This window comes from Macaca nemestrina, chromosome 13 (assembly GCF_043159975.1).
Source record: "Macaca nemestrina isolate mMacNem1 chromosome 13, mMacNem.hap1, whole genome shotgun sequence".
Lineage (NCBI taxonomy): Eukaryota > Metazoa > Chordata > Mammalia > Primates > Cercopithecidae > Macaca > Macaca nemestrina.
Genome location: NC_092137.1, coordinates 20,075,961 through 20,100,552, shown reverse-complemented (window position 1 = coordinate 20,100,552; position 24,592 = coordinate 20,075,961). Strand labels below are relative to the sequence as shown.

The following is a 24,592-nucleotide window of genomic DNA, read 5'->3' as shown; positions in this document are numbered from 1 at the left end:
AGTGAGATTGTCTCAAAACCAAAAACAAACACCTTAATTCAAAAATGGTCAAAGGGCTTGACTAGACATTACAGATGGCAATAAGCACATGAAAAGATGCTCAGCATCATAAGTCATTAAGGAAATGCAAATCAAAACCACAATGAGCTATCACTTCACTTCATTAGAATGGCTATTATTTTAAAATAAAGGGAAGTAACTAGTGTTGGTGAGCACGTCTAGAAATTAGAACCCTCATGCATTTTTGGCGGGAATTTAAAACGGTGCTGCCACTGTGGAAAATAACTTGAGAATTCCTCAAGAATTGACACATAGGATTGCCATATGATCCAGCAATTCAGCTCCTAGTTACACACCCAAAAGAAGTGAAAGCTGTGATTCAAACAGGTGCCTGTACATCAATGTTCATTGCAGCATTATTCATAATAGCTAAAATGTTCATCACCGATGAACAGATAAACAAAATGTGATGTGTGTGTATATATATACACATATATATGTATGAATATATATAATAGAATACTATTCAGCCTTAGAAAGAAATAAAATTATTTCTTATATAGAATAAAATAAAATTCTTTCTTAAAACACAAGCTGCAGTGTGGATGACCTTTTAAATAAGATGCTGAATGAAATAAGCTGAACATAAGAGGACAAAGATATGATTTCACTTATATGAGTTTCCTGGAATAGTCAAATTCATAGAGACAGAAAGTAGAATAAGGTTACCAGGGCCTGGGAAGAGTTATTGTTTAATGGGCATAGGGTTTCAGTTTGATATGATGAAAATGTTCTGGAAATGGATAGGATGATGGTTGCACAACTTGTAAATGTACTTAATGACGCTGAATTGCACACTTAAAAATAATTAAAATGATATATTTTATGTAATGTATATTTTACCCCTGACCCGCCCCCCCCAACCCCCTACCCAACACACACACACAGAGTAAGGGGATTTATTGTTAGAATTTCTCCCTGCTATGCATCAGGACCCACCCAGCTTACTGGGGCAGATGACAAAAAAAAAAAAAAAAAAAAAAAAAATTACCTTGTTTCAAAGATATCCCCTCCCCCAGCTAGCACCAAAATAGAGGTGAAAATGACATCTGGCTCTAGGAGTGCCTGGGAGTTGGACGACTGGCTGTCTCGGTTCTCAGCAGGCGTCAGCCACCAGCCCCTGCACCCTGCATTCTGCATGCTTTGGACTCCTGTGGGCTCTGCCCATTTTCAGGAATTCTGGAATATTTGGGGCCTCAGAGGACTCAGGCTACCTCCTATGCCCATCAGCCTGCCCATGCCCAAGACAGTCCATGTGTGGGCACAGATGACAAAAATTTTGCCAGCAAATAGGAAGTGGCAGGGTGGTCTGTGGGGAATTCATTTGTCAGTTGGCAGCTTGTCCCAGCCCTGTCTCTGGCCCCCACATGTCCAGGTTTTAAGTTTGCCCATGCAGTTGAGGAGCATTGGGATCTGCCAGGCAGTCCCTGCAAACCAAGCCACAAAAACGAAACAGCCTTTGGCTCCCAAGAAGATTTTACACATCCCTCCAGAGTTTCATTGCCCACATCTTCTGCCTGTCACTGTATGCTTTAGGAAATGTATGAGTAGTAAATCAAATTAACCTCAAAGGAGTGTCCCTTCACTTACCGAGCATGTGTATTCCATCAGAAATGGCTACAAGGCAATGGACTTTTAAGTGAATCTCATTTCCCCACTGATTTTCATTTTAAAATCAGGAATGTGTTCTTTTGGAGAAAAAACAATTGACCATCTAGACATGACTTCAAAAAAATTTTACTTAAGGATATAGAAGATCTTAACATGTTATACACACAGAAAAGGGTAAATATTGGATGAAATATTTGTATATTTCATGCAAATCTCAGTAAGATTTGCATATTAACAATGCTGCACTCTCAAACAGAAGATGAATCATGAGATGCCATATTTAAGTAAGTCCCACTCATGTGACAAAAAGAATGGAAGAGAGACTGCAGCACAGTGGTAATAACTCAGGCACAAAGCAACTGTCCCCTCTTTATCCCCACTGTAAGCTCCAGTGGCCCTAAAGCACCAGGAATGTGGCTAAACTACCTACTGACTTTAAATGCCTTCCTCATCTGTAGATTCCTGACCTATTTTTTTTTTCTCAGTTCCTCTAAGTACTTTATTATGAAAATAGCTCAGAAGAAATTGACCTCTCTAAGACTTGCTTGGCCATTTATTCATTCAGCCCACACTTATTGCACACCATGATAAGGCCATTCTTGAGAGCATCGAGGTGAGCAAACAGGAGTAGTCCTTGCCCTCATGGAGCTTATAGTCTTGGGCCAGGCATCAGACAAATAATCACACATACATACATGTATGTACATTTAAAATAAAGAGGTAAGTAGGTAAGTAGTAGGAGCGTTTCACAAGGAAGATGTGGCCCACAAAAGGCTGAACTGAGGAAGCAAGGTATGAACTGAAGTCTGAAATATTCATTCATTCATTCATCCTCTTGACAGATGTTTATCGAGTGTTAACTGTGTTCCAGCTGTGGGGTTACTTTGTTGAACCAGTCAGACAAAGTCCCTGTCCCCATAAAGGCTTTTTCTAATGAAAGTTACTGAGTGGTACTGGGAAGGGACACTGTGGGAAGGACAATTAGAGGGAGAACAGTAGCCAAGGGTCTGAGACAGGAAGGAACATGGTGGACCCGAGGGATAGCCAGGTGCTATTTGGCTGGAGCCCAGAGAGAAAGGGAAAGGCACTACAAATGAAGCTGGGTAAACAGGGACCCAGACCAGAGCCTTGTAACTTAGGGTGTCGATAATGCAATCACTAGACTGCGTCTGGATTAACAGTTCTGTTCCCAAAAATAATGCTTTGGTTTTATGCCCATTGGTGAATGGTGGCTTGCTGGGCTTGACAAAGCACTGATTGCTCTCAGACATTATCTGATGGACTGAGTTTTGCTTTCCCATGCGCATGTGTAACAGATGGCAGCAGCCTGGGCAAGCCAGCCACCACAAGATGGACTCATAGGACACCCGAATTCCTCAACATTTTTTTTTCTATGATGTTCCTTTGAGGAGATCTTTTACTTGGTTTGCTACTTCCTAACCCTGTGACCATGTGCAAGTTACATAACCACTCTGAGCCTCAGATTCTTTGGTATAATACAGGGGATAATAATACCTTCACTTTGGGGTGGTTGTGATGACTCATTGAATGAAATGCAAAAATCTATGTGAAATTGCCCAGCACACTACCCAGAAGTCAGTAGACATGCCTCACAAATGCTATTTCCTTTCACTGACCTCTTCTTTAATTTGAAGTTTTGTTAAGTGAATTTCTGTTAAGCAAGGGATCTCTGTTCTCAAATTACAGTAACTGCTACTTTCCGGGGCAAGAGGTTATATTAGCAAGACTTCCTCTTGTAACAGTTAGGGAATGGACAGCCAGGGGAGATGGGGGACAGGGTCCTTTGAGCTGTTGGGGTGAGACTCCATCCTGAAACAAAGAAGCAACAATGAGAAAACCCAGGCCTTTGTCTTCCTTCTTTTGTGGGGACCAAAATCATATGCGTCTATGTGTGTGAGAGGCCATCACGTGACCACACCAGCACTTTAAAGTCGGTGCCTCTGAACACTGGTCTCAAAACAAAATAATTGCATACAGACATTCCTTTTGATCACATTCTAATACCGATTTACAACTCTGCTTCCTTGTAACCCCAAAGAAAGCCCTAATCATGGAGCACATACCAAAGCTTCGAATTTTGAGTGTGTAGGAGTGGGTGTCTGTAAGTATGTATTTGTATAGGGGGCAGTGAGTGGCGGTTTACTAATGTCTAGTTCCCCTGCCCCAAATTAAGCTCTCGCTGTGGCTAGTGGGATATTTTCATCTGAATGGCTCAGTTGAGCACTGGAGGCAGAAGACAATTTTTTTTTGTGGTTTGCTCCAGCCCAGGCAGTTTTTCCATTCTGTTCTTTTATTATGATCATGATTACTTCATTACCTACCCTGATGGGGTTTCTTTGGGTCCCAGTCTGTTTTTAATAAGAAGCAGACTAAAAACAAAGTTTTGGTTGTGTTTGAAATCTTCAGCTTTTTTCCTGAAATAATAGGTTAAAGAATTTTATTTGTCTTCTGAGGTTCTGAGGTTGGCTCAGAAATTCTCTGACCCAAGCCTTTGGGGAACAGGGAAATGGCACTTAGAATACAACAATCAAATGCAGATTCCTGGGCTCTGCCCCAATCTGCTGTACCTGAAACTCCAAGGTGAAGCTCAGAAACCAATGTTTTTAGCAGTAATATCAGTTGATTCCTGCAAATAAGAATAAAAGTTTAAGGTTTGAGAACAGAGTGTAGAAAGAAAAATCCATCAATCAATATATTTCTTTTTAATTACAATATAATTCAAATGCCATCAAATTCACCACTTAAGTGCACAGTCAGTGGTTTTTAGTATAGTCACAAGGTTGTGCAACCACCATTACTATCCAATTCCAGAACATTTCTATCCTCCCCAAAAGAAAACCTGTGTCTATTAACAGTTAGTCCTGGCCAGGAGCCGTGGCTCATGCCTGTAATCCCAACACTTTGGGAGGCTGAGGTGGGTGGATCACTTGAGGTCAGGAGTTCGAGACCAGTCTGACCAACATGGTGAAACCCTGTCTCTACTAAAAATACAAAAAAAATTAGCCAGGCATGGTGGCGCACACCTGTAATCCCAGCTACTCAGGGGACTGAGGCAGGAGAATTGCTTGAACCTGGGAGGTGGAGGTTGCAGTGATCCAAGATCACGCCACTGCACTCCAGCCGGTGTGACAGAGCAAGACTCTGTCTCAAAAAAAACAAAACCAGTTAGTCTTAATTTCCTCCTTCGTCTAGCCCTTGGCAACCACTAATCTACTTTTTGTCTCTATGGATTTGACTATTCTGTACTTTGCATATAAATAATAGCATACAATTTACGGTCTTTTGTTCCTGGCTTCTTTCACTTAGAATAATGTTTTTACGGTTATTCATATTGTAGCAGGTATCAGTACTTCATCTCCTTTTCATGGCTGAATAATATTTCATTGTAAGGACATACCACTTTCGTTTATCCATTCATCAGTTGATTATCAATCAATACTGAGTACCATTTGTATGCAAGACAGTCTGCAGGGCTGCCCAGGGGATGGACAAGAGTCAGAAAGGACAGTTCTCCAATAGTACAGGAAATCAAGAAAAGGGGATGTAGAACACAGCACCTGGCACAAAGCAGAATGAGTGAGTGAATGAATGAATGAAAGCCCACACGCAGGAAAAGAAACTTAACTTGTAGAGGCAGCATGTGCTGGTGCCCAGTGTGGGGTGGACGGCACTGCCCAAGTTCAGGACCAGCAGTGACAGTCACTCACTCAGGTGTGGGAGGCTTTACTGTAAGTTGGGTCTGGGCCCTGGGGTCTCCAGAGATGAATCAGACATGACCATGCCATGGAGCTCATAGACTATGAAGGAGGCAAAATATGGCGTGGATCGTTGATGACATACAATAATGGGGGAGGGAGAGGGGCAGTAGTGGGTAGACAGGAAGACCCCTTCTGGCTCAGAGGTCAGGAAAGATGTAGGAGGAGGCAGCATTGGAGCTGGGCTTAGCAGCTTGGGTAGGACTTAAAGAATGAATGAAAGACTACACACACAGGAAAAGAAGAAGTTAAATGGCAGATAGACAATGGGAACAAGTTACCAAAAACCAGGGGCAGAAATGAGTGAGATGGGCTCAGGGACAGAGTTCCAGGACACCTGTTTTACTGAAGTCAGTTGTTCTCCATCCTGGCTGCACATCAGAGTCACCTGGGTGCTTAAAAAATACCAAAGGCTGGGTCCTGCCCCTAGAGATTCTGCTTTATTTGACCTGTTTTGGGGGTGAGTCTAAGTAGTGAAATTTATTAAAAGCTCCCCAGGCGATTCTAATGAGCAACCAGAGTTCAAAACCACTGACTCAGAGGATTCAAGAGAGACAGTTGGCCATTAGCCTGGAGCGTGAGGTTGGGAGTGGACTGTACGCAGGCAGACCACATCATTTATTCTCCAAACTGGGATACATTTTTACACGAAGCAGGGTGCTATGAATCATTATGCCAAGATAGCAGGTATAAACTAGATCGTCCCAGACAAAGTGGGGTGTATGTCCACCCTAACCATGGAAGAACTTGTATGCAGGCTATGGGATTTTGACTTCACCTCATCACAGATGGGAGCTACTGAAGGTTCGGAGCAGACCACTGACACCTAATAAAATGTGAGGCAGGAAGGCAGAGGAATGTGGGGAGGGTTGGGCTAGGGAAATGAGGAGACAGAAGAAGTGTGTGCATGAGAAGTACTCCCCCAAGCGCACTCCAAATAAACTTTCAATTTAAATAAAAATCGTGTGCTTGCTGGGCAGTGACTGCTTCAAGACAAGTCATTGCCTTCTCCTCCTCCTACGTGAAAATTGACATGGGGTGTTTGGGCTTCCCCTAGCACCCTGGACACCTCTCTGGGAGATCCCCTGAGGGCTGTTCGCATGGACAGTTTCCTCTGCTCATTTGTTTGAACTGTGAAAACTCCAGGCAGCCTCTCTGGAGAGGCCCAAGGGAAGGACTCCTCCATGTCCTCTGGTGCCCTTGCCCTTGGACTTGGCTGCCCCAGCTCTACAATGTCCAGGCCACTCCCCCGCACTTCTGCCTCTTGGAGAGACCCTGTGTCCTCTTGCTCCTCCTCTAGCTTCCGGATCACTGGGAGGTGCTGCGGTTGTGGCTTTTTCCCTCCATTTGTCAGGCTCACAGAGCTTGTCAGGTGAGATATACACTTGTCCCACCCAGCCTGAGGCCAGAAAACTGGGTGTGTTTGGCTGTGAGCCCAGTGAGAGTGGGCCATCTCCGAGCATGGGTGCTCCTCTTCCCAGAGCCTGGCACCCGCAGACAGTGTTGGCCAGGCCTGCCCACTGTGTTGACTGGCATTTGGACTGGCACCTTCAATATCCGCTGACCCCCCGGTGCAGAAAGCACGGCCTCAGGACTGGAGCAGGGGAAGGGAAGATGCAGACCATCCGTCCTCCCACCCCCCACACCAGGCTGTGCTCCCTATCAGAATCCAGCAAAGCACAGAGGAGCGCCCTAATGCCAAACACAGGTCCACAGCTGGGGTGGGATGGCGGGAAAGGAGAGAAGCTGGAGAGGAGAATGAACACCTCCAACACGCAACGGCCCCTTCCTTTTCCTTTTCTTTCCATCTGGGAAAATATATTTAATTCTCTCAAATGATCTCACAACATCAACACATAAGCATAGACCAAACTACCCACCCCTTGCATTCCCGGTGTTGGTGGTCCAGGAGGGAACTGACTTCAGAGACTGTTCCAGCCCAGCTCCTGCCATGCCCCTGAGTTGACAGGGAGAGGTCTCCCTAACGCAGGCAGCAGAGGACAGAATGTGGCAATCTCTGGCCTGAACCCAGTAAGCAGTGCTCAATCCTGCCACCCCTAGGCTGCATGGCCTCAGGGCTGGGGACTGGGGACGGGGAGTCTCAGTTCCTCCTAGCAAGAGAGGAATGCCTGCTGCAAGGAGGAAGTGCTTTGTGATAAATCTTCAGTGCTAGAGGCTGGGCTCTTCCAAGAAGTGAGTAATCTCAAGGTTATCATCTGGCGAATGGGTGTGTGGCAAGTTTCCTGGCTCAGAACTTTTCTTTCTTTTTGATAAAAGTTGCCATCAGCTCCTTCTTTATCCAGCTGGTTAAGAACAGACCTTCTTTGTTCAGGAAACTGTCCTTTGAGTGGTCCCTCTTGGCTATTCACACGTTAGGCTAGTGGGGCAAGGGGGAACTGGTTCCTGGATGACCTGAGGAGTGCGGGACCCTCTGGTCCCTGCGTGGAAGAGCAGGGAGATAATTTGCTTGGGGCCAAGGAACATCTGGGAAGAAAGGGATGAAGACAAAGACTTTTTCCATGTTAAAGTTGGAATTTTCCTGGTGAGGTTTGAGATGAAGTGCCCCAGCAACAGAATCCCCACAACCCTCAAGGGAATGGCACCAGGAAGAAAGAGGGGTCAGAACTGGTGACCAGGCTCAACCCCAGGGCCTCCATATTCCTGGGGCATGGAGTGTGGCTGAGGACAGAAGCCCTCCTGGGCTCAGCTCTGCCGGGGCTGTGCGCTGTTTGGGAGCCTCGCTAACCTTGGAAGTGTGAGCTTGGAAGTGTGTCCAAGGTTGGCACACCTCTGTGGACCACATAAGGGTCAGGACCAGTGAGGCAGGATCTCATCAGACTTTGCAAGACCATTTTCTTTAGAGACACATGGTGCTGTGCAACGGAAATCAGGACCTCCTGGTTCTCCAGTTCCTCTCTCATTGCCATTTGCAATCAGAATTACCCGTAGGACCGAGTTTGCCCCCAATTTCCTTGGGGGAGTGTGTGAGGAATTAGGAGTAAGAAGGGGTAAAGAGGAGTGACTTCCTGTTAATATGGGCCTATGGGAGCTCAAGCAATTATTGACTAAATAAGAGGGATTACATTTGCACCCCAAACTGGGGAAATGTGTTTGCTTAGGAAAAAGCCCAGAAAATTATACAATGAAAAGTTATTAGTCATCGCCTCCAGTTGGTAAGATATCAAGGGATGCCCTCCTTTTTCCTTTCTGTATATCTGTATTTTCTGTTTTCTCCCCACAGAGATTATGGAGTGATTTGAGTTACTAAAAACACTTTACAGTAGCTCAAAAAACTATTATTATGTAGAGACCCCAAGAAAAGGCACATTATGTCGGCTGTCATTTATTCCAAGAGGTAGCAAAGAGTATATCACGTTTGGGAAAGATTTTTCTTAATCCAAGTGGTTAAAACAGAACAGTTAGGTGCCTACCGATGTGTGTTCAATTGTCTGGAAAAAAAATCAATTACATGGCAGTTTAACCTGCAGTGATGGGAGAGACCAAGCCACACATGGACTCATTCAAGGAGCTGGGAAGACAAGATTCAGGTGGGGCAAGTCGTGAACAGGATTTTCAAGTCTCTATGGGGTTGCCCTAGGGTAGAGGGAGCTGGGGGACTTATCATGTGCAGAAGTTTCAAGTGACCATAAAAAGCAGGCATTTCCGGCAGCCTGGCAGGCACGTCCCTGAATGGAATGTCTTAGGAGAAGATGTAATGAAATGACCTCAAACTTCTATCAACAAAGATATTTTGTCTGCTGGTTATTATGTCATCATCAGCGTGATGGGAAAGTCTGTGAGGATGAGGAATAAGGAGAGAAATGGGGGCACAACTGAGTCAGCCAAGAGACCCGTAAAAGAGAAGATGGCCCACTTGGAAGGGTGGGTGTCCAGTTTGTGTAGACATGAAGAGACAGGGAGTGGGTGAGAGGGAGTGGGTGAGGAATAAGGAGTAAGAAGGGGTAAAGGGGAGTGACTTCCTGTTAATATGGGCCTATGGGAGCTCAAGCAATTATTGACTAAATAATTAGTCAATAGGGAGGTCTGGCTGGTGTAGAAATGGGAAGGCAGGGGGAGGGTCCCCTCAGAAACAGGAGCTTCAGGAAAGGGAGTGTGACATTCAAGCACTAGCCCCTCTAATGCATACGTATGTGTGAATTAGTGCCACCTCACCCTAGGGGATGTGATGAGTGGAAAGTGAGCTGGATTTCATTCCTGCACGTGCTTCCTTGGCCATCTGCCCTTGTTCAGTAGACAATCCACACGCATGTACCTGGGGGCCCAGGGCAGCCACAGCACCGTAATAAATGTGTTGTCAGTCTGTAAATCACCTCAGCCAGCAGCTGGGGTACACGAGCTGGATGAGACCTCGGTGAGGAGGCCAGCACCGTGCATGGCATGGTAACAGTGCCCAGGGAAGCAGGCTGAGGTCCAGGGCAGAGTTCTATGGCCAATGGTGGGTTGGAATGCAAAGCAGGGAAACTGAGGCAGAATTCCTTTTGTATGGGCAGATGCAAATGGAGGGGGTGGGTGACTTTGAGGCTCTCCATGTTCCCGGAGCACATCTCGGGCCACAAGGCTCATTCCAAGCCCTTCTGGAATAAGCTGCCTGCAGAAATGCTGCCTGTTCTGGCCAGGAGGGGTCCATAACATGGGTAAGCAGAGCAGGCTGTGCAGCCTCAGCCAGCCCACTGCAGGCCAGGACCAGCAGGGCCGACCAGCTACAAGATCTGCTTACTGCTTTGGCTGTCCTTTATGGCAGAAGTGCTCAAATTTGATCGTGCATCAGAATCATCTGGAGGGCTTGAGGGATCCCAACACAAAGCGTGTGATTTGGTAGGTCTCAGGTGGGGCCTGAGGATTTGCATTTTGTATTTCTCCCAAGTTCTCAGGTGATGCTTTAGAAACCGTGTTCCAGGGATGCCTTATTTCTGAAGCCCAACGCTTCTATGAGAACCATGACCGCTTGTTCCCCCTGAATTTTCTTGTCAGTCCCAGGGCCTCAGGGGGTTCCCATTATCAGTGCCCCTCCAGGCTTCTCTGAGGTTGCAGCTCCATCTCATTTTCCTGGCAGGAATTGACACCTGTTTCTTCCCTTCTACTCTGGACTTTAAAGCAATGGATTTCTTAGAGAAAGAATTAGTCATGCCCCGATTTGGGTAGAGGGAGGGGCTGAGGGCCATCCCGGACCTCCTGTTGTCTCCAGTGTCTCAGCACCCACGGGGCAGCCCTGGACCCCAGGGAATCTCGAGATTGATTTCCAGGACCCTGCTGGGCAGGTGTGAGGGTTATAAGAGCTTAGTTACTGGCAGAGCAGCGATGATTTGCCCTAAGATCCTAACTGAGCCCTAAATCCTTGCATTAAAGTTCTAAATGAATCACAGCCTCGGAATTAGAACAGACTCCGGTGGGGCACCTCTCAGGTCTCAGTTTCCCCAGCTGTAAGTGAGGCTGCTCCAGGTGTTCCCTGAGACAGCTTTCAGCTCTAGCATTCTTGATTCCGAGGAGGACGATGGGTCAGAGGAAAGAGAGGGCTCATCAGGGTTTGCTGGGAAAGGGGTGGAGGCGAAGGTGATGTCAGCTGTGGTGAGCTGGGCCTAGAAAAGCAGTGTGAGTCACCGGGCATGATGAGGGGCAGGATGGAGAGCCAGGGAAAGGCTTTAGTGGGGAGTCATGTGGTCAAACCATCGACTAGGAGGCTGAGGCTGGCAGTCAGCTGGGGTTTGGAGCCCGAGAGGTTGCCCAATGTGCCATTCAGCCTCTGACCCACGGGGCAGGGGCCGGTGCATCATCCTGTGGCTCTGGCCTGGATCTGTTCAGGCTCTGGGCTCTGGAGAGCCATAGGCCCTTGTTGGGAGTGGCCACGCTAGAGGGATGGCTCCCAGGGCCCTGACCTAGCACCATGTGGGCATGGGACTTAGGCCTCTGTGTGACCCAGCCCTGCAGCAAATTCCCTACCTGCAAGCAACCTACCCACCCTGCCCCCTCAGGCTGACTTTGGTCCTGGGGCTGCCTTGCTCATGTCCCTGTACCTGTGCTTGTCTCTCAGCCCCTCAAAGACAGGGACTGGGACTTGCCTGCTCTTGTAGCCCCCTGCACAGCCCAGCTCAGCACCGTGCTGGCCTCCTTATGGGGACTGAGGGAACTATCCACCTCAATCCAAAAGCTGCTTTGGAAAGAGACAGGGGTGGAACTGAGGTCTGACCGGCCCTTCCCACCCCCATGCCTGCTTCTCACTTCTCTCTCCTCTCTGCCTTTTGCCAAGACCCTTGGTGTCTCGTGCTGGTGGTCACCACGCTGAGATGGGCGGCCCAGACCGAGATTCATGATACAGGGGAGACGCACCAATGCCAGCAACCCCTTGCTGACCCCTCTTCCTGGAGGGCACCGGGCTCCGGGCTGACACACCTCAGTTATGGTCTGGCTCAGCCACAACTAGCTGTGTGTGCATGAAGTCCCTCTTCTTCTCCAGGGCCGGCTTCCTCATCTGTAAATTAGGAGCAATTATTCTTGAGCTACCGGGTCACCTGACACAGAGAAGAGGCTCCACCGATGTTTCTATTATCGTTGTCATTAAAAAACATGGCAGTCAGAGAGGTTGGCACCTGGGTGCCTGCCATCCCTGGCGTCCTGAGAGCAGGCTCAGCTGGGCCCAGAGCCCTGGAGAGATACTGGTGGGTGGGTGGGTGGGTGTGCAGCCATCTTTGGGGGAACAGAGTGGGATTCGGGGAGGGGGCCAGAGTCCAGGGGGACTCCCAGCATAGCCTGGGCTGTGGTTGGGGGAAGGCCATGCCCCCTCCGCAGGGGCTCTGATCAGGTGGGGGCGGGCTTGGAGGTTATTTGAGGGCACAGGAAATATCTGAAATCTATGGGAATGGGAACTCAGGTCAGAGGTCACCTCAAATTAAAATGGAAAAAGCCCTCTGTGTAAAGGGAATCAAAGGAGGTGAAGACATTTGCTCTTCCGGAGTCTCCTGAACCCAGATGTTAGTGGTTAAAATTCCTGTGGGGCTAAACGGTGGACACGGGGAGCCGTCTTGGGGCCCAGCAGGGCAGGAGCCCAGGGAACAGTGTGCATTCTTACGTACCCTCCAGGACATTGCCCCAGGGGTTATGAGCAGAGCAGGGCCTGTCCCTGCAAAGCTGGGTGCTGCAGAGGGACGGGCACCCTGGGGTCTAGGGCCTCTCTCAGCCCTTCACTCTGGGCTGGCTGCCCCCTGGAATGAAACAGGATCTGGCATCCCCACTCTAGTCTGAGCCAGGACAGCTCATTAGCTGGAGGGCTGTGCTCCTTCAGATTTATGGTCAGGAGACCCTCATCTGAGGGCCAAGGTCTTTTGATCTGAGCCCAGGGTTAGGGGCAGGGGATTCCTGGGTCTTAATTAGCCTCAGCTAGGCTGATGCTGACCAGGACTCTGTCCCAGGCCTCAGCCCGCAGCCCCAGCCCCCCAGGCTGATGCTTATTGGGGGTGGAGGGCTCTGGGAGGAAGACAGGCGTGTGTGGAGTTTGTTCCTACTCTGCAGGGCCTCATGGGCAAAAATACCAGGAGGGAATGAACAGCTCAAAAGGATCCTCCCCTCAGCCCCTCCCCAGCCTTGACCCATCCCCGACCCTGATTCTTCCCTTCGCCACTCTGACCTCACCCCAACCAAGTGTCACATCCTACCTGGGGTGGGGCTAGGGGCTGCCATGTACCTGGGCCTGTGCCAGGCACCTTGAGGACACAAGGCAAGTCTAGCAGAAAAGTCAGCTATATACACAACTAGAAAGAATAGATAAAATAATAGGCTGTGCTTTTGATGTCTTGGACTTCCTCAGGTCAGGGATGACCATTTGCATGAGGGATTTATTATGTCTTGTTCTTTTGTTTTTGGGCTTAAGGAGGAGTGAGCAAGTGTACTCAGGGGATACTTACTTAGAGACAGAAAGACATTAGGGAGAAGAAGGGGAAGGGAGGAGAGGAAGGGAAGAAGACACTGAGACAGAGGCAGAGAATGAGACAGGAAAAGAGATTGTCAATCCTGAATCCAGCTGTGTCTCAACCTAGCTGACACGTCCTAGACTTCTCAGGAATGTGGCCCAGTAAATTCCCTTTGGGCTCAAGCTAGATTGAGCTGGGCCTCTCTCCTGATCAGTGTGAGTGAGCCACAGAGTGAATGGCTGCATTGGCGAATGTGTGCATATATTTCAAAACACCGGGAGAGGATCCCACACTGGGCTTCCAAGGGAGAGGGCAGAGGGAAGGGGAGAAAATGGGACAAGCCTTCTGCCCTCAGAAGCTGACCTTAAGTTAAGGAGCCAGCACTCCAACATGAAAGCCACTGGGAGATGCTGTCATTCCGGAGGCAGAGGAGGGAGGGGGACAGAGAGGGCAGCAGCAGGGAGCAGAAGGACCAGGCCCAGAGGAATGCGAGAAAGCTTTGTCTTGGTAGCCTGCAGAAGGCTCTGGAAGCAAGCAGAGGACAGAAACTCTACTGCATAAGAGCCTGGTGACTCAAGAGGGGCAGGGCGCCTTCCCCGTCCTGGGCCAGGAGAGAGAAAATATCATCTCATTAAAGGATAGCTTTTTATTATGTATGAAAGATGAGTGTGAGCTTTTTTTCAGGTAGAGCCAGGGCGAATGAGGATATCAGATAAGAGACCAAGGTCAGGTAATTCAGGCAGCATACAAATGCACCAAGACTTGAGTGCACTATCTGTAGTCTATTTAAAGCCAGCTCTTCTATGATGCCCTGGTACCGTATTTCTTCAAATGCTCCCTCATTTTCTCTGGTCACTCAGTTTATTTCTTTTAAGGACTGAGCATTTCTTAAGAGTTTCCTAGGGAGATGACTCTTCCCTCATGTATATGGCCAGGCAATGTGGGTCACTTCCCAGATCATAGTTTCCAAACTGGAAGGTCTTTACCCTGCCAGCTTCATTATGATGTAGTTTGCATACTGTAGAATTTGCTTATTTTAAGCATACAGTTTGATAAGCTCTGCCAAATGGAAATAGCCACCTACCTACCATCAAATGAGACATTGATTTTTTTTTATCCCCCCATAAAATTCCCTCATTCCCCATTGCAATCAATCCCTGCTCCCACATCCCACCTCAGGCAAGCCCTGGCCTGCTTTCTGGCTGCAGCGCGGCCCTCCCTGGAGTTCAGATGCACGGAGCGGTGGAGTCTGCAGCCTTTTGAGTTAGTCAGTTTTCATTTGGCTGCTGAACTTCAGCGCGGTGCTTCGTGGGTCATCCATGTCGTTCGTTGTATTATTATTTCATTCTTCTTTATTGCTGGGGTCATTCCATCATACGGGTGCCCTACAGTTTGTCCATCCACAAGTGATTCATGTTTTTGGAGAGAATGAATAAGGCAGGAGGAGGGCGGCAGGTGTCTGTCCCACACCTAGGGGACCTGTTTACTCTCACCCTGCCCAGAAGGGGTTGGGAGGGAGGAAGGCCAGAGCCTGACCCCATACACAGGACAGCGATACCTACAAGGCCCAGCACTATGGGAACTGGAGGGTTGGGGGTCAGAAGGGACATCCTGGCCAGCTTTAATAATAAGAGCTGCCATGTGTCATAAGAGCCTACTATGTGTCCCCATCTCCAGCCCTCACTAAAACCACACAAGGGAGAAGCTTGAGAACACACCTTCAAGAAGACCAGGGCTCAATGTCACAAAGTTATTAGGTGGCCAGTTAGGAGTCAGGCCCTGGCTTATTGGTCTCCAAAGCCCCCGCTTCCCCCGCCTTCTTCCTGCAGGAGGTGGGAGTATCTTGGAAGTTCCGAAGGTCAAAGGCAACCAGAGCAGCCCAGTTGGGCAGTCCAGGGAAGCCCTGCGAGGGAGGTGGAGCCCTTCCCAGAGCACCCAGGTAATCCTGACAGACACTCGCTGCCTCCAGGGCGGGAAGCTCTCCCATATCCTCGAGCGAGGAAAGCCCTCGCGTGTCTAGTGCAGGCTCCCACTGGGTGAGGGGCAGCTGGAGGAACTGAGGCACTCACTTGGGGGAGGGCTAGGGAGGGAAGACGCTCAGGCAGCGCAGCCCTGGGAGTGTCAGGAACAGGTCTGGGGGGCCCTGGAGAGCCACAGCCGGAGGCACTGCACCCATGAACCCTAGTCTTCACTCAAGCGGCCCAGAGTAGCCCCTGACGTTCTCTGCCTGTTTTTGATTCCTTCCATGCTGCAAGCCTCTCTCTGGAGAAGGGGCTTTTCCTGTTGCGCCTCTGAGAGCACCCCCTTTGTACTCTTGCTGAGGCTCCTTCAGGCTGCGGTGAAGGCCTGGCCCTCCAAAAGGGGGTGGGGAGGGGATGGGAGAGCAGAGGCAGCAGAGCCACGTTGTGCCCAGAGCAGGAGCTGCTCCATCGAAACCAGGTCAGCCTCTTGCTGTTACTGACTATTACCCTAGCGAAACTGGGAGAGCACACACCTGGGGCCATTTGCTCAGCATCCACAGTTTTACGATCAGAGCAGCCTGAGACGAGGAAAGAATGAGTTCATCCATCCCCACTGCCCCCGCCTTGCTGCAGGGCCAGTTTCACGGGGCACATGCCAGGCCCTGCGGCCTCTGCAGCCTGGCCCAAGGCACCATGTCCATGGAATGCAGGGAAGGAGTGTCTCCTCAGCCCCCAGCCTGCCCACCTCAGCCTGCAGGGTGTAGTTAATGGGAAGAGGCTGCCAGCACCTCTGTCCTGGCCCAGGTGGGCTGGGGAGGCCTGGGGAGGTTGAGGGAGACAGGAGAACAGGAGCTGATTCTCTCCTCTCCTGCTTCTGCCCAGGACCTGTCTCTGCACTGGGACCGGGAAGATGCTTCATTTCACAGGTGAGACTTAGAGCTAGAAGCGACCATAAGACAGTTCCTGCCTCTCCTTGTTTTCTGGAGGTTCCTTTGAGAGTCCTTGAACATTTCTGCTTCCTGGAAGGTTGCATCTCCTTCTTCCTCTCCTCTATCAAGTTTTTCTCTGGGTCTGATGCATCAAAGCCCCAGCCCGGTGAGATGGTGATGCCCCAGGTTCAGGCAGACTTCAGGGGAGGCAGAGCCCGGCTCCTAAAAGCCGTGTGTACATCTGGCTCTGCAATGCCCTTCAGCTGTCATTGAGAGCTGCCCCCTGCTGGAACCGGCCGCAGCTGCTCCCGTGACTGGGAGCCCAACTTCTCTGTGGCATAGAAACAGCCTTTCTCAGGCCAGGCACAGTGGCTCACGTCTGTAATCCCAGCACTTGGGGAGGCTGAGGTGGAAGAAACACTTGAGGTCAGGCGTTCGAAACCAACCTGGCCAACGTGGTGAAACCCTGTCTGTACCAAAAAATACAAAACTTAGCCAGTCGTGGTGGCCTGCACCTGTAGTCCCACCTACTTGGGGGGCTGAAGCGTGAGAATCACTTGAACCTGGGAGTTGGAGGTTGCAGTGAGCCGAGATCAAGTGACCCTATCTCTCTTTTTTTTTTTTTTTTTGAGGCGGTGCGATCTCGGCTCACTGCAAGCTCCGCCTCCCGGGTTCCCGCCATTCTCCTGCCTCAGCCTCCCGAGTAGCTGGGACTACAGGCGCCGCCACCACACCCGGCTAATTTTTTTGTATTTTTAGTGGAGACGGGGTTTCATTGTGTTAGCCAGGATGGTCTCGATCTCCTGACCTCGTGATCCGCCCGTCTCGGCCTCCCAAAGTGCTGGGATTACAGGCTTGAGCCACCGCGCCCGGCCAAGTGACCCTATCTCAAAACAAAACAAAAACAAAGAGAAAAGGCCTTTCTTCTGAACTTCCCCAGAGCCTCCATCAGCTGCTCCAGATGTCACTGTCCTCCACCTGTGGTCCCTTGGTTAGGACTTGGGTGAAGTTTTCTGGGCCCTAAGGACTCAGGTAGTGAGGAAAAGTACAGCAGGTGAAATGGGCTATGTAGATCCAAGGCTCACCTGGTCCTGGTTCCTGGTGATGAGGAGTGGATGATTTAATGAGGGGTGAGCAGGGGCCCAGCCCCATCCTCTGCACCCTAACCCAGCCGGGCCCTGGGGTCCTTGCGCAGCCTGGCACCCTTCAGTCCCGCTTTTCCGGCAGCTGCCTCAGGCTGGAGAATGAACTCTACCCAGTGGCTTCCACTTGATCCTCCCCACAGCGAATATCTGGCCTCCCTGCATCTTTTGCATGTAATTCCCAAACTGGAGCATTTTCCACATTTTGAGTCTATCCCAGTCAAGGTAGAAGCCAGAACTCACTTCCCAGCCTCCTCAGGGGGCAGTCATTACGACCAGGCTCTGCTGTTCAAATGTCCCTGCATGAGACTTGTCCTCTATAGAGAGTGGGGGGTCCTCTATAGAGAGTGGGGTGGTGGAGGCCTCTGGCCCTTCAGGGCAACAGTGGCGGAGTTCTGGGGTCACACTGGAGCAGGGCTTTCTGGGGTGGGGGGTGGCCTCTGCTGTGCACCTTAGGTATTATTCTTAGCTCTGTGGCATCCAAGTCTGACTCTTTGGCCTCCTGCAGATTCCATGAGCTTCAAAATGGCTTTTAATAACTTGCTTTTCTGTGAAAACTAGCTGGAGTGCATTGTGTTGTTTGCAGTTTACCTCCCCTCTCCTCCCCCCAGAGGCCCTACCACTCTTAGAAAAACTCACCATGCAGAGGGAATGGGAAAAGCAATCCTAGCAAAGAGTAGCAGTTCTTAACCCTTCAAGCCACCTGGGCACTTATAAACGCGCCCACACCCAGCATCCGGCTTGCTCTGGGCATACCCCACGTCTGAGTTATTAGGGTGGCTTTAAATCCTGCGATGTTACGGGATTACACTTTTCCGAAATATTTGCATGAATTGGCTTGGGTCCCTATCACACATGAGGGGAAGATTCTCAGATGTTTTCCCTTCCCATGTCTTCAGGGGGTCTAGAGGACAGTGAGTTTTATTCAGGTCTCTTCTCTCTTCATTGCTGTGCTTCTGTTTGTTCTCTTCTTGCTTTCTGTACTGTGTCGCCCTCCACCAGACACTCCCGAGGTCCTTTATTCCCTAAAGGACACCAATGCAAGGCTAAGTGTTGAAATCTGGGAGCCAGAAAGTGGGGTGAATGATACCACAAAACAGCACAGCAGACCATCTCTTTTTTCTTTTAAGATTTTATTGTAGAATACATCACACACATTAAAGTGCATGAAACATAAATGTACACTTTAGCAAATCATTATAAAGTGAAGACCTATATAACAGTCACCCAACTCAAGAAATAGGCTATTGCCAGCGCTCCAGGAGCCTCCCATGTGCCCCGCTGTAAACAGTCTTTACAGTGACATATTTCATACATTCAGAACAGAGTATAAAACAGATGCAACTGAATGAATCATCCAAAAAGGAACACCGTGTGCCCATTAAATGTGGTATTACTAATATCTAAGAAGCCATTTTTTTTTTTTTTCGATGGAGGGTCACTCTGCCGCCCGGGCTGGAGTGCAGTGTTGTGATCTCGGCTCACTGCAACTTCCGCCTCCTGGGTTCAAGCGATCCTCCCACCTTATCCTCCCGAGTAGCTAGGATTACAGGTGTGCGCCACAACGTCTGGCTAATTTTTTTGTTAACAGTTTACAAAAGTCCTTTCTGGGGACATCACTGGACAAGACCATGAGCGAGCCTAGGAAAACACAGGCTCCCTGTAGCTGAGGCATTAGGCAGGGCTGTGATGTGAGCCAGATCCCCCCATATCAGGATTTAGTCTTCCTTTTGAGTTGCCCAGATTTTTTTTTTTTTTTTTTTTTTTTTTTTTTTTTTTTGAGACAGAGTCTGGCTCTGTCGCCCAGGCTGGAGTGCAGTGGCGCGATCTCGGCTCACTGCAAGCTCCACCTCCCGGGTTCACGCCATTCTCCTGCCTCAGCCTCCCGAGTAGCTGGGACTACAGGCGCCCACAACCGCGCCCAGCTAATTTTTTTTTGTATTTTTAGTAGAGACGGGGTGGTCTCGATCTCCTGACCTTGTGATCTGCCCGCCTCGGCCTCCCAAAGTGCTGGGATTACAGGCGTGAGCCACCGCGCCCGGCTGTTCTAACTTCTTGAGAGGAAGGCTGCCTTGTGTTTTGGGTGTTTAGAGTCAGAGTCTGGGGTGGGGTCTCCATAGCATATGACCCAGAATCTTCCTGCCTTCTGGGCAGTAACCACTCTCAGTAATTTCCCAGTGGGGGCGGGGAGGGGACAGGAGGAGAGGAAAGAGGAGGAGAAGGGAGAGTTTCCAGGGATCTAACTGCTTCTTAAACAACTTTCAACCCATCTTATTTTAACTTCCTTCTTTACCCAGCTTAGAGAGGTTCCCTCTAGAGCCAGTTCCTGAGCCTTCTAAGCATCCTGCTTGTAAATGGTTTTGGTTCTAAACTCTCCCCGCTGCCAGCCCAGGAGCTGGCTTTCTCCATCTTCGTGGAGGAATGCCCGTCTGCCAGCTTCCCAAGTTTGGCTCCTGTTTTCTCCTCTTCTCTTCCCCTCATTTTTGTGGTTTTATTGTCTTCCTTTTAAAACTCTCTATTGTTGTTCTAGTGAGATTTGGGGGAAAATGCAATTAGATGTGTGTTTAAGCTGCCACTTTAACTTGAAAACCTCAAATATTCCTCTTCTGAAAGTCCCCAGCCACTTTCTGAGAGTAGGAATTCCTCGCCAGCCCTCTCTTCTCAAATGCCAGCTTCCCTCTGTGTGGCTTGGATGCCTCAAACTCAACATCCTCATCGGCTTCATTTCTGTCTTCCTCGCAGAGGCCCCACAGCTCCGTGTGAGGCCTGCGCACAGGAGAGACAGACATGAACTGGGAGACTCCAGAGGAGGAGTCTGCCCTGGGAAGAGAGACGGTAGGGCCTGGGGCTGCTGCCTAACTGGGGAAGAGCTGAACCCCAGGTGAGGGCTTCCGGGCCCAGGCTCCAATCTGGCCCAGGCTCCAATCTGGCCCAGGCAGACTCACAGACAATACCAATGTCCTGTGGTTTATGCCAGGATACAGAAGTACAGGATAGAGCAGGAGCCCAGAGGAGGTGTGACTCACCCAGCTGGGTGTCTTCAGGGAAAGCAGGGAAAGGTAAAGTGTCCTGGACTAAACTGGGCCTTGAAGCATGAGAAGCTCTTGGCCAGATGGAGGAAGTGAGGAAAGGGGTGTTTCAGGCAAGCAGTCCACTGGCCTGTGTATGGTACCTCTGCAAATTAGACAAAGGTATCTCCTCTGGGCAAATGTAGACAGTGACAGAGAGGCCTGTACGCACGAAAGCTTGGTGTGCTCTGTGGCAGGCAGGAGAACGACCCTCGAAGATGTCCAAGCCCTAATCGCTAGACCCTGAGAATCGGCTTGTGGATGTGATGAAGGACCTCGAGATGGAGTGCATATCCTGGATTATCTAAGTAGGCCCTGGTGATAGCCCTTCTAAGAGGGAGGTGGAGAGAGAGGTCGGCGTCAGAGAGAGATGTGACGATGGGAGCAGATGTCAGAAAGAGATCGGAAGATGCTACTCAGTGGCTTTGCAGATGCAGGGAGGGGGCATGAACCAAGGAATTGGGCGGCTTTTTGAAGCTGGGAAAGGCAAGGCAATGGATTCTTTCTCGGAACCTCCAGAAGGAATGCAGCCCTGTTGGCACCTTGGCTTTCATCCTTTAAGACCCATGTCTGGACTCCTGACCTCCAGAACTGTAATATAATAAATCTGCGTTGTTTCGAACCCCTAAGTCTGTGGTAGTTTGCTGCAGCAACAACAGGAATTAATACCCAGGCCCTGGTGCTTTTAGGGAAGGGCTGTGGCCAATGTACCTGGGGCCTGGGGTGGGGGAGGTGGAGTGGGGACAGATGAGGCTGGACAGATAGGCAGGTGATACACAGGGCCTTCCAAGTCACAGCAAGGAATTTGCCCTAGCCCAAGGTAGTCCAGGTGAGACAGAAGGAAGAGGGGAGCAGCATTTTGGGGGGATCCCTGCTGTGGAAGATGGTCTGGTGGGAAGTGGCTGGGGCACACTGACATTGAGGAGCTGCTGTAGGTGCAGCGGAAGGTGATATGGCCTGGACCCAGCTAGTGGCAATGCGGGAAGGCATAGCCTGCCTGAGAGCTGAAACACAGCAGAGGGCAAATTCCTCTTCTCCCCAGCCCTTGTTTTTTTTCTTCCTGCCTCACCCAGCTATGGTGCCAAAGGCTCCAAAGGGCCACCTGAGATAAGGTAATGACTTCAGAGGAAGCTGGGGAATGTTCCCAACGGCTCAACTGGGAAAGGACAATTGACTTCCTATGTGTGCACAGCTATGCATGCACACTCGCACGAACGACACACACACACACACACACACACACACACGAGGGGTTCTAGCATGCCCGTGGCCTTTCTCCTCATTGGTCTTCTCCTTCGCAGGGCCATGGAGAGGCTGCTCACCCTTGGCAGTCCCAGGAGCCCGAGGTGTGGCCCCGGGGGTGTCTGATGTCAGGCCTCCAACAATGACTCCCTTTTGGGGCCAACAGGTGAGGGAGACAGGAGGCGGGGGTCAGAGGACTGAACCTTGAGTGGGGAGGCACAGGGCACGCTGCCAACCTACTCTTCAATCACACCTGTGATCACAGCAGAGGCGAAACTCTGGTCACTTCATTGGAAAGATCAAGATTGCAAACCACAGCACCTGGCGTGTGCACACCCTGCACCCTTCACTCAATCTCCAGCCACTTTGAACCACCTGCAGCTCTCTGAATGCCACCTGTTTCACCTGTCTCTTTTTCTTTCTGGGCATCTTCTCTGCCTTCTGGTCTGCCTGATTGTCTCCTGATTCTTCAGGTCTCACATCAATAAATTCCTTTTCCACTGAGACTGGCTGGGACTGGCTGAGGTTCAGTGCACAGACCCTGGAGCTTGTCAGCTCTGCAGTGAGTGCAACCCTGCTGCCCACCAGCTGTGTGGGGCAGTCAGGGCTCCTCCCTGGGCAAGGGACAAAAAACACTGACTTAAGCAAAAACAGTATGTATTGGCTTATGAACTTGAACAACTCCAGGATGGACTTCAGGCAAGGGTTTATCCAGGACTCAAACACTGAAACCTGGGCTGAGTTTCCTACCCTCCATTTTTCAGCCCCATTTCCCTGGTGTGACCTCCGTTCTCAGATACACTCTGTCCAAAGCCCCAGGCCACATGGTCCCCTGCCCAATTTTATATTCAAATTTAAATTTATCTAAAACTTAAATATAAATAAACTATGTAAATCTGTAATATATAAGTATATGTTATATACAATATGACACACGTTATATTAAATAAATTTAAATTTATATAAATAGTAAATATTTTAATTTATTAAATTTATATGTATATTTAAAAGATAAAGGCGGAAAATAAAAGCATTTTAAAATGAAGTGTTGTCTTCCGCCTTTTCTGCTGGCCTGGGTCTTTACACTATGGCGGAGGTCTCTGCTAGTAGATGAGAGAAGGCTTTCTAAAGCTGAGATGTGTTTTTGAGAACTAAATGTTAGATGGAGGGCAGTTAAAAATTAAAATATACCTTTGGCCAGGCGCAGTAACTCATGCACATAATCACAGCACTTTGGGAGGCTGAGGGGGGTGGATCATTTGAGGCCAGGAGTTTGAAACCAGCGTGGGCAACATAGTGAAACCCCATCTCTTCAAAGATAAAAAATAATTTAAAATGTTTAAAAATTTAAAAAAATTAAATGCACCTTTTCTTGACCCACTTCTAATAATTCTGCTTCTATGCATTTATCTTATAAATAGATGTCACTTGTTCAAAATAATTTATGCACAGGATTATTTATTGTAGCATTATTTGTATCAGTAGTGGACAGTTAGAAAAAGCATAAATATTCATTAATAGGCAATTGGTTAAACAAATTACAGGACATTCCTATAATAGAACACTGTGATACTATAAAGTCATAATATCATTAACCAAGAATGAAATCTCTGTCTTTTTTTTTTTGGAAACAGAGTCTCGCTCTGTAACACAGGCTGCAGTGCAGTGGCATAAACTTAGCTCATTGCAACCTCTGCCTCTCAGGTTCAAGCAATTCTCGTGCCTCAGCCTCCCGAGTAGCTGAGACTATAGGCACACACCACCACACTGGGCTAATTTTTTTTTTTTTTGTATTTTTTGTATTTTAATAGAGACAGGGTTTCACGGTGTTACCCAGGCTGGCCTCAAACTCCTAATCTCAGACAACTCACCCGCCTTGGCCTCCCAAAGTGCTAGGATTGCAGGCATGAGCCATCATGCCTGGCCTAAGAATGAAATATGTCTATAGAGATGTGGAATGAGCTCCATGATATATTAAATGAAAAAAATAGGCCGGGCACGGTGGCTCACGCCTGTAATCCCAGCACTTTGGGAGGCCAAGGTGGCTGGATCATGAGGTCAGGAGATCGACACCATCCTGGCTAACACGGTGAAACCCGTGTCTACTAAAAATATGAAAAATTAGCCGGGCGTGGGGGCGGGTGCCTGTAGTTCCAGCTACTTGGGAGGCTGAGGCAGGAGAATGGTGTGAACCCAGGAGGCAGAGCTTGCAGTGAGCCGAGATCGTGCCACTGCACTCCAGTCTGGGTGACAGAGCGAGACTCCATCTCAAAAAAATAAAATTAAATAAAAAATTAAATAAATAAATAAATGAAAAAATACAGAATATTGTATAACCATTTATGTAAAATGTGTGTGCATGTATGTGTGTGTGCATAAGACAAACTTGTATTATGCGTAAAATATCGTATGTCAGGAAGGCAGAAATTCTGGAAAAGGGCGTGCTCCTCTGGGAATGCTCATAGGGTGCTCATTAGCACCATCTGAATGTTGTATAATTTGTCTACATTTACCTATTTGAAAATAATAATTTATTTTTTAAAAGCACCTCAAAATAATGAAAACATGAATAAATGAATAATGAATAAATGAAGTGCTTAGACCAGAGTCTGGCCTAGAATGATCACTAAGGAATTTTGCCTGTCGCCCCGTCCCAGGGCTGCCTTGGCACTCTCTGTGCCCTCACCACATTACATACACACCTCCATCCTAGCAATTACATGACTGTGTCATCACTGCCAAGTTCCACGCCTGTCCAACTGGACCAAATATGACTGCACTGCAGGGGCATTATTTTTTAGCTTTATGTCCTCTGCCCCTAACATAGAGCCTGGCATGGAGTAGGTTGTTGAGTGAATGAAGGACTGAATACATTTACTAA

At 49.0% G+C, this 24,592-nt stretch overlaps 1 long non-coding RNA gene across 1 annotated transcript; it reads left to right on the top strand.

The window, feature by feature from the left end:
• Positions 1-15,216: 15,216 nt before the first annotated feature.
• On the top strand, positions 15,217-21,725 carry LOC139357780 (uncharacterized). The gene is made up of 3 exons (XR_011611533.1): positions 15,217-15,308; positions 16,213-16,256; positions 20,667-21,725. It is a non-coding gene; the product is annotated as an uncharacterized lncRNA (long non-coding RNA).
• The last annotated feature ends 2,867 nt before the right edge of the window (positions 21,726-24,592 follow it).